The 9,436-nt window shown below is 43.3% G+C and overlaps 2 non-coding genes across 2 annotated transcripts; both read left to right on the top strand.

Annotated features, from left to right (window-relative positions):
• The first annotated feature begins 342 nt into the window (after window positions 1-342).
• Window positions 343-461, top strand: LOC138362479 (5S ribosomal RNA). The gene has a single exon (XR_011227702.1). It is a non-coding gene; the product is annotated as a 5S ribosomal RNA (ribosomal RNA).
• An 8,221-nt stretch (window positions 462-8,682) lies between these two features.
• LOC138362478 (5S ribosomal RNA) lies at window positions 8,683-8,801 on the top strand. Its single transcript, XR_011227701.1, has one exon. It is a non-coding gene; the product is annotated as a 5S ribosomal RNA (ribosomal RNA).
• Window positions 8,802-9,436: the final 635 nt, after the last annotated feature.

The raw sequence follows: 9,436 nt of genomic DNA, 5'->3' as shown, positions 1-9,436 counted from the left end.
TTGTTCATGTTCTTTGTAAAAGTATCATAAAGCAGGACAGATGAGACAAATATCATAAAAACTGAAGAGCAGATGAGCACACACATGTTTGTATTACAAAAGAAAATCCACAAATTCATTAGAAATTGGCAGGGCAGGCTGAGGAAGTAGGTAGATGTAAAATGTCTGTAAATGGCGAAAGAACATAAACCCAAGACTGAATAAACGATGTTAAATATCCATGCCAAGGAGACAAAAATATGTTAGGATACAATTACCATTAAGACACCACAAGCAGGTCCGTATCCTGCCGCGATGACTTAAAAGAGTTGGTTATTAGCCACAATGTGTAGGCAGTCTCATGCCAACGGCCATACCACGTTGAGAACACCGCTTCTCGTCCGATCAGCGAAGTTAAGCAACGTTGGGTTTGGTTAGTACTTGGATGGGTGACCGCCTGGGAACACCAAATGCTGTTGGCAATAATGTTTTTTGTTTTGTTTTGTTTTGTTTCGTTTGTTTTTGTTTGAATGGCTGGCTCCACGGGAAATTCACGGAGTTGTGTGGAATAAGGCCTGGTAAAATGAATTAATATGTATGTCATGTTTAAAACAAACTCGCTTAATATAGATATTGTGTGAGGCTTTATACAAAAACAAACAACCAAAACAAAACATGTTGTATATATATATATATATATAGCTTAATCCGGGTTTGAACTCGCAACTCCAAGAATACGCATCACTTATATACACTTTACCACTGGACCACTGCTGCAGGACACTAGCTTGATGCTGAGGTATCAATTTAATGACGTAAATGCCATTTCCACAAATAAATGATAATTAAAAAGTATTTGTATGTACAAATCTTTTCTGTTTAAAAGGCTACAATATCAGTTACTGATATAATTTGTGTTAATGTTTCTATACCCACAAGAAGGCATATTTTTGCTTATATGTAAAGGGTACGGAGAAGGAATCCACAGACCATCATTCCCCTCCCCTTCCCTCCCCCCCCCCCCCCCCCCCCCCACCCCCAACTCCCACCTACTACCACCACCACCACCACCACCACCACCAATCACCACCAATCACCACCAATCACCACCACCAATCACCACCACCACATCTAACCGAAAACCCCCTAACACATCAACCCTCCCCCCAATCAACAGGCGAAATAATAACCCTCAAATGCCTGCCTGCCTGCCTGCCTGCAAGCCAATACTAACGGTCTTCTCAGAAAGAAAATCTCTTTGTATCTGTATTACTTGATGAAATGTATGATTCTAATAATGAAAATAAATTTTGATGTCGGTTGTATGAGCATAATGACCAATATGCACATGATATGAATGAATTAAATAGTGTAGTTTTAAGTAATTAGGTTGTAGACACATTAAGCGGATATGATATTTGACGCGTCCAGAACTGGTGATTTTTGGTTTAGTTTTAAATGCACCACCACCACCACCACCACCACCACCATTGCTTCCCCAGAGCCTAATTAAGGACCGGTAAAAGGAGTCAATATGTATGTCATCTATAAAACCAAAGAATGAAAAAAAAACACACACAAACCTACATAATAGTATTAGGAAGATTGTATGGCAAAAAAAAAAAAGTATTATTCCCATTGGGTCGTTTGAACTCGCGACTTCCAAAACACCAGCCACACACCTTACAACCCAGCCACCATAGAGTTGGTATAATTGTGCAACTTTAGTTATAAAAGTAAAGTTTTCTCACATTGTATTGATAACTTAAAGGATTTTTTTTTTTTTTTGCATGTACAAATCTTATTGTCTGTTCTATGAAAAGGCTTGATGTAAATTATGTATTTTTTGAATGATTGAATTGTAGGCACATTAAGCGGATTCGATATTTGATATATCCAGAAAAGGCGATTTATGTTCAGTTTTAAAATGCATCACCGTTAACGCTAAAGGACTGGTAAAATGACTCGATGTTTGTCATTTTTAAAATAAACACTAAAACAAGGCCCTTAACATATATAATGTTTGAATATAAATTGAATGCATATAAATACAAAGTGGGAGTGGCTGGCTGGCTGGCTGGCTGGCTGGCTGGCTGGCTGGCTGGCTGGCTGGCTGGCTGGCTGGCTGGCTGGCTGCCTGGCTGCCTGCCTGCCTGCCTGCCTGCCTGCCTGCCTGCCTGCCTGCCTGCCTGCCTGCCTGGCTGCCTGCCTGCCTGCCTGCCTGCCTGCCTGCCTGCCTGCCTGCCTGCCTGCCTGCCTGCCTGCCTGCCTGCCTGTCTGGCTGCCTGGCTGCCTGGCTGCCTGCCTGCCTGCCTGCCTGCCTGCCTTGCCTTGCCTTGCCTTGCCTTGCCTTGCCTTGTTGCCTTGCCTTGCCTTGCCTTGCCTTGCCTTGCCTTGCCCTGCCCTGCCTTGGCTGCAGCTGGCTGGCTGGCTGGCTGGCTGGCTGGCCGTAAATCAACTCTTAACAACACCACACCACACCACACCATCACTCATCACCCATCACCCACCACCGGCCCCAGTCTCCCAGCCTCTCTTATATACCCGAGCAGGCCCTTTAAATTATTTGAATTGTTGCACTTCGGCCAATGGCAGGCACGATCGCTGCTGCTCAAACATATTCTGGTTCACAAGTATTAATATATATATATATATATATATATATATATATATATATATATATATATATATATATATATATATATATATATATATATATATATTCATGAAACACATTAAAACCTTGATCATTTATTCATTCATTACGTCTAGTGAAGAATTGCTTTTGTTCATTTGTATGATTAAAAATGGATAGAATATGAATTCCTCGCTTAAAGTAAAATATAAAATATATATTGGATTTATATGATTGGTTAATATTCCAAGTGATGCTGAATATCCCCTATAATTTTGTTTTGTTTGTTTGTTATGTACACATTCCAAATGAAATCAATATAAATGTTATTATTAATGTTTGAAAGTTGATTGTCTACTTGAATCTCTCTATTAAAGTGTGTGTGGCTCCGGATGGAGCCTGGTTATGGTATTTGTCGCGGTGGGTGGCAGAAGTGCTTACTTCTTCTCTGTCTTCTTTGGCAAAAGAACTGCCTGAATGTTTGGAAGAACACCTCCCTGTGCAATGGTTACGCCAGACAGAAGTTTGTTGAGTTCTTCGTCGTTGCGGATGGCCAACTGCAAGTGACGTGGGATGATACGGGTCTTCTTGTTGTCACGTGCGGCGTTACCGGCGAGCTCGAGAACTTCGGCAGCGAGGTATTCCATGACGGCTGCCAGGTAGACAGGAGCGCCAGCACCGACGCGTTCGGCGTAGTTGCCCTTACGCAGCAGACGGTGAATTCTGCCCACGGGGAACTGAAGTCCGGCCCTGCTGGAGCGAGACTTTGACTTGCCCTTCACTTTGCCTCCCTTGCCGCGTCCTGACATTGCTGCTGCTGTTGTGGGTTTGTGGTGTTTTAATGCCGGCCCGCAGATCGAGCTTCGTGTTATATACCCCGCTCAGGATCAAGGGAGTCCGCCACTGACCAATCAGCGCGCTCCGCCACGCGACCCGCTCTGAGCTGAGTCGCGAGCGGGATATAAAAGGAAAGCTCGACTCGCGCAAAAGTTCATTATTGTATCGCAACGCCAGCCAGCACGAGCATCATCATGCCACCCAAGGCATCTGGAAAGGCTGCCAAGAAGGCCGGAAAGGCCCAGAAGGCCATTGCCAAGGGCGATAAGAAAAAGAAGCGCAGGAGGAAGGAGAGCTACAGCATCTACATCTACAAAGTGCTGAAGCAGGTCCACCCCGACACTGGTATCTCTTCCAAAGCCATGTCGATCATGAACTCGTTCGTGAACGACATCTTCGAGCGCATCGCCGCCGAGGCTTCTCGCCTGGCCCACTACAACAAGCGTTCCACCATTACCAGTCGGGAGATCCAGACGGCTGTAAGGCTCCTGTTGCCCGGAGAACTGGCCAAGCACGCCGTCTCTGAGGGCACTAAGGCCGTCACCAAGTACACCTCCTCCAAGTAAACGGCTTACTTACTGCCCTGTGGTGGTGGCTTGGCCTCAAACCAACAAACTCGGCTCCATTGGAGCCACACTTTAATTTCTAAAGAGATTGTGAGTGTTAGACACCAATACTATTATAACAAAAACCTCTGTCACTGAAAGCAAATAGCTATAAAATGAGAATATTTATGAAACTGTCTGTGTGTGTTTCTCTCTCTCAGTCTCTGTCTGTCTGTCTGTCTGTCTGTCTGTCTGTCTGTCTGTCTGTCTGTCTGTCTTGTCTGTCTGTCTGTCTGTCTGTCTGTCTGTCTGTCTGTGTCTCTCTCTCTCTCTCTCTCTCTCTCTCTCTCTCTCTCTCTCTCTCTCTCTCTCTCTCTCTCTCTCTCTCTCTCTCTCTCTCTCTCTCTCTCTCTCAACACATATAAGCACTCGGTATCTTTTTTCTAGAGATTAGAGATTCATTGTTATGTTCCACATTAGGATTACTATGCAGGCCACCCTCTTAGGTTTGAAAATGTCAAGAAAACGGTTAATTTAAAATGTCATCTCCTAACTTAACAGATTAAGCCAGAGGACCGAAAACAGAATAAAACAGGACTGGACAGTATGTCACTTATACAAGCTGCTTTTATTTCTAGTACAGTATGACAATTTTTATTTTGGGGGGGTGGGGGGGGTGGGTGATCCTTGACAGTGCATAAGAGCGAAAAGCGACGGCGTTTTGTTTGTAAGAGAACAGGTTGTACTACAAATGACTTGATTTATTGATATCACGTGTATGTATGACACCTAAATTAGTGTATTTGTTTATTTATTTATTTATTTATTTATTATATGTGTAGATGAAGGTTAATTCATATGACTGATGCTAGGAATGTCTGAAATCTCCTTAGAAGGATATTTTGGCCCTGAGAAGGGCCGAGTTTGGTGTATACTAGGGTGGTCGATTTAGCTTATGCACGCTCTCCACGGATACGGCGAGCAAGCTGAATGTCCTTTGGCATGATGGTGACACGCTTGGCGTGGATGGCACAGAGGTTAGTGTCCTCGAAGAGACCGACCAGGTAAGCCTCGGATGCCTCCTGTAAAGCCATGACGGCAGACGACTGGAAGCGAAGATCGGTCTTGAAGTCCTGGGCAATCTCGCGCACCAGACGCTGGAAGGGAAGTTTCCTGATGAGCAACTCGGTGCTCTTCTGGTAACGACGGATCTCACGCAGGGCGACCGTTCCGGGCCTGTAACGGTGAGGCTTCTTCACACCCCCTGTGGCAGGAGCAGACTTGCGTGCTGCCTTGGTGGCCAGCTGCTTACGAGGAGCCTTGCCTCCCGTGGACTTGCGAGCAGTCTGCTTGGTGCGAGCCATGGTGAACAACTGTGGTTTGTGATGGCCGGCGCCGAAAAATTTTTGCTTATATACGCCGTCTCGAGGCGCTTGCTCGAGCGCCATTGGCTGCTCGACTCGCCTACGTCACCCCGTTGCCCCTCCCCTCCTTCCTCTGGCTGCAGCCAACAGGCGGCTCACCTCAATCACTATTATCGCTGATTTTGCTCTATTTTTTGGATTTGTGCAAAAGTCATTTCACAGGGACGTGAAACAGACGAGTAGGCAACTGCAGTTTTGAAAGCGTTGTGAGAAAGCCGTGTCTATTCGACCACAAGCGTAAAGTAAGGGCAGGCAGGAGTTGCAATGCTACTAGTACGTCCGCTTGATGGGATATAGTCGGGAAATCGTGCGGGCATTCGTCAATTCGATTCACACAACTACAACACCATGACTGGACGCGGCAAGGGAGGCAAGGGACTCGGAAAGGGTGGCGCCAAGCGTCATCGTAAGGTGCTACGTGACAACATCCAGGGCATCACCAAGCCCGCTATTCGTCGCTTAGCTCGTCGTGGCGGCGTCAAGCGTATTTCGGGTCTCATCTACGAAGAGACCCGTGGCGTCCTGAAGGTGTTCCTCGAGAACGTCATCCGTGATGCTGTAACCTACACGGAACACGCCAAGAGGAAGACCGTCACTGCCATGGACGTGGTGTACGCTCTGAAGCGCCAGGGTCGTACCCTCTACGGATTCGGCGGATAAGAGCTTGGCTAATCCATCGATTCCACCCACCACCACCTCAAAACGGGACCTAATTAGGTCCCTATACTTTTTTACTGAAGGGCTTAATAGACGATAACATAAATTGTTTTGATATCAGCTAGCACATTGGGTCTTATGAAATCTATTTTTTATCCTCGCATGCTTAAAGGGACTCTGATTGGGGGGGGGGGGGGGGAAGGTTTGTTACGTTATATACTAGCAGAGCAGGATCATTGGTGGGGGGGGGGGGGGGTGTGAGGGGGAGAGAGAGAGAGAGAGATCTTTCCCAACTCTTCCTTTTTACATGAGTGAGCTACCCGTTTTATTCATTTTATCCTTCTCAGAGCTGTTTTGATAGTATCCAAATGATGGTAAATGAAAAGGGAGGACACGAATATCTACCCAGAATTCAGGACTGGCAATCGATATGCATGTTTGAGTGAGAATCTTTTTCTCTCTCAACTTAGGTATACGTTTATGTCGTACCTAAAAGCGAGAACCACACTATTGGGACAAGTATGCAAGGCCCAATTTTCCTAACAAGCACAGTTAATTTTGTTATTTTCGAACATTTCTTTCCAAATTGGTTTATCCAATTAACAGTATTATATTAAGATCATGAATTGCTGGGTTAGGTTAGGTTAGCTTAGCTTAGGTTAGGTTAGGTTAGCTTAGCTTAGCTTGGGTTAGCTTAGGTTAGGTTAGGTTAGCTTAGCTTGGGTTAGCATAGGTTAGGTTAGGTTTGATTACATTTCTATGTTAGATTTAACTCAAATTCAAAACAATTGCCAGTCATTCGGCTTGTTAGTCAACTTGCCTCTAATAGGGGCAATTTGTCTAACAAGACTATTTAGTTTTGTGTGTATATATATATATATATATATATATATATATATATATATATATATATATATATATATATATATATATATATATATATTATTATTATTATAGCTTCAAGACTCTGAACCAATATAGAAGCATCAAGAGGAAGTGCTTGTGTTATGGGCCAATAGGCCTTCTGCAGTTACTTCCATTCTTATGTTTTTATTCCCATTGGTTCGTGTTTTATCTTGTGTAAATGTCAATCACCTTACCCAAAACTTTGGTACCATATCACCTCACCCATGTATATATATATATATATATATATATATATATATATAATATATATATATATATATATGTATATATATATATATAATATAGATGTATATTATATATATATATATATATATATATATATATATATATATATATATATATATATATATAATATAGATGTATATATATATATATATATATATATATATATATATATATATATATATATATATATATATATATATATATATATATACAGAGTAAATCTACCCCAAAAGTAATGATTTATTTGTCTACAAAACTAAACTCTTTTTTGGAATCATATGAGGCCCCTCCACTGAGGGGGGAGGCCTGGATGTTTATTGTCATGTGTATTCATGCTGCTTGCATGTCGTCGTTTATTTTGCCTTTGTTGTTTTTTTGACAGCTTTCTTTGCCTTGGGTGGTTTGGGAGATTTTGAAGCTCTCTTTATTTTGGGCTTTTTGTTCCCAACAACAAGCTGCTGCTGCTGCTGCTGCTTCTTTTTCAAGGCTGTAGGTGGTTTGTTGCTTGTGGCGGCTTTCTTGGGAGTTACCACGGCCTTCTTTGCTGCTGTAGATGGTTTCTTGGTTGTGGTGGCTTTCTTGGGAGTTAGAACGGCCCTCTTCTCTGCTACGGCCAGCTTGAATGATCCACTAGCTCCACTTCCCTTGGTCTGAACAAGAATGCCGTCAGCCACTGCTTTCTTGAGAAATCTTCGGATGTAAATGGCGATCTTGGCAGCCTCGACTTTGTTGTTGGCAACAACGTACTTCTTGATTGCTTGTAGAGACGAGCCCTTACGGTCTTTGAGTGCTGCGACCGCGGCTAGAACCATTTGACTAGTTTTCGGGTGAGCAACCTGGACGCGAGGTTTCCTGGTGGTGGCCACCACAGCAGCAGCAGCCGCAGCCTTCTTGGTAGGCTTTGCTTCTACCATGATGATGATGAACCAACCAAGGTGATGAGAGACGCTCAGACAGTCACGGGGGAATGATGCTGCCGCCGCTTGAGCCGAACCTATTTATGTGCCGGCACGGTACAGAAGCTGCAACCTGGCAACTCGTCCACCAATCACGACGGTTGGTTTTACGGCTCCGAAACCTGGATCCCATATCTTCTCTAAAATAGAAGCATTTGTTCATGTTCTTTGTAAAAGTATCATAAAGCAGGACAGATGAGACAAATATCATAAAAACTGAAGAGCAGATGAGCACACACATGTTTGTATTACAAAAGAAAATCCACAAATTCATTAGAAATTGGCAGGGCAGGCTGAGGAAGTAGGTAGATGTAAAATGTCTGTAAATGGCGAAAGAACATAAACCCAAGACTGAATAAACGATGTTAAATATCCATGCCAAGGAGACAAAAATATGTTAGGATACAATTACCATTAAGACACCACAAGCAGGTCCGTATCCTGCCGCGATGACTTAAAAGAGTTGGTTATTAGCCACAATGTGTAGGCAGTCTCATGCCAACGGCCATACCACGTTGAGAACACCGCTTCTCGTCCGATCAGCGAAGTTAAGCAACGTTGGGTTTGGTTAGTACTTGGATGGGTGACCGCCTGGGAACACCAAATGCTGTTGGCAATAATGTTTTTTGTTTTGTTTTGTTTTGTTTCGTTTGTTTTTGTTTGAATGGCTGGCTCCACGGGAAATTCACGGAGTTGTGTGGAATAAGGCCTGGTAAAATGAATTAATATGTATGTCATGTTTAAAACAAACTCGCTTAATATAGATATTGTGTGAGGCTTTATACAAAAACAAACAACCAAAACAAAACATGTTGTATATATATATATATATAGCTTAATCCGGGTTTGAACTCGCAACTCCAAGAATACGCATCACTTATATACACTTTACCACTGGACCACTGCTGCAGGACACTAGCTTGATGCTGAGGTATCAATTTAATGACGTAAATGCCATTTCCACAAATAAATGATAATTAAAAAGTATTTGTATGTACAAATCTTTTCTGTTTAAAAGGCTACAATATCAGTTACTGATATAATTTGTGTTAATGTTTCTATACCCACAAGAAGGCATATTTTTGCTTATATGTAAAGGGTACGGAGAAGGAATCCACAGACCATCATTCCCCTCCCCTTCCCTCCCCCCCCCCCCCCCCCACCCCCAACTCCCACCTACTACCACCACCACCACCACCACCACCACCAATCACCACCAATCACCACCAATCACCACCACCAATCACCACC

The sequence above is a fragment of the Procambarus clarkii genome, unplaced genomic scaffold, assembly GCF_040958095.1.
Source record: "Procambarus clarkii isolate CNS0578487 unplaced genomic scaffold, FALCON_Pclarkii_2.0 HiC_scaffold_1878, whole genome shotgun sequence".
NCBI lineage: Eukaryota > Metazoa > Arthropoda > Malacostraca > Decapoda > Cambaridae > Procambarus > Procambarus clarkii.
The sequence above is the reverse complement of the archived record's forward strand: the minus strand, read 5'-3'. Positions and strand labels throughout refer to the sequence as shown.